This window comes from Gekko japonicus, unplaced genomic scaffold (genome assembly GCF_001447785.1).
Source record: "Gekko japonicus isolate JY-2015 unplaced genomic scaffold, Gekko_japonicus_V1.1 scaffold505, whole genome shotgun sequence".
NCBI lineage: Eukaryota > Metazoa > Chordata > Lepidosauria > Squamata > Gekkonidae > Gekko > Gekko japonicus.
The window spans coordinates 651,262-652,303 of NW_015169788.1; positions in this window are offsets into that span (position 1 = coordinate 651,262).

Consider the following 1,042-nt stretch of genomic DNA (forward strand, 5'->3'; position numbering starts at 1 on the left):
GGAGGCGGGGGAGGCGTGGGGGGGGGCGGGGGGGGGGGATTCAGGCCCGCCTGCAGGGTCATCATGCGGCCAGTTGGCATGCAAGGCAGGAGTGCAATATTTGAGCCACGCCCACGCCAGGCATGGGACAAGGCCCTGGGGAGCGGGGTGGGTGGGTTTGTGCCCGACTGCTGTTCTCTCTCCCACCTGGGGGGGCACGCTCCAGCACACAGGCTGAGGAGGAGCCCCCTTGGAAGAGCGCCTGCTTTGGGGGGAGACCTCCAGGTAACTGTGGCCCTCGCCTGCCCATGCTCCCCAGGTTGGAGGGGGGGGGGACTGTGGGCCGAATGGGGGCGGCGGCAGCAGGTGATCATCCTGGGGAGAAGAACCAACAATAAACATAAGGCCTCGTCTCCTCACAGGAAGTTCTGACCACAGAGTTCCTGAAGATTCCCTGGATGAACTGGAAGTGACGAGGGTCGCTCTAGGAACTGCCAGAAACGGTATGGTCAGAACTTCCTGTGAGGAGACAAGGCCTTTTTTCTCTCTTTACGTTTTTCCTCCCAGGACCCCGACCCTCCCCGCCCCCCTCCCGCCGGTTGCTAGGCAACGGCCTGTGGAAAACACAAAGAGCCTGCAAAGGGAGGGGGTGAGTGTGTGTGTGTGCGTGTGCATGTGTGTGTGTGTGTGAGAGGGAGAGCCCGCTTGGCGGGGGGGGGGCTTCTCCCAAAGGGGCCTGGGGAGCCAGGCTTGCCTCAGCCGCAGCAGGAGCCTCCTCTTTCTGCTTGCCCTTGTGCTGCCACAAGACAAGGCGGGACAGAAATGTTTTAAACAGAGCAAGCGGGGCTGCCCACGTTCAGGATCAGCACCCGAGAGGGGCCGCTTCAGAGGGGAGCCGCGTTGTTGCTCTGCAGCGGGACAAGACTAGATCCGGGAGTTCCGGTGCAGCCCCGGCTGAGAGACAGAGAAGGGTTTTCAGGGCAGGAGCCCTCGACAGCCAGAGCTCCCTCTTCGCCAGGGACGCCCAAGCGGGGCTGCTGGTTCCTGTAAAAGGGCCTCCCGA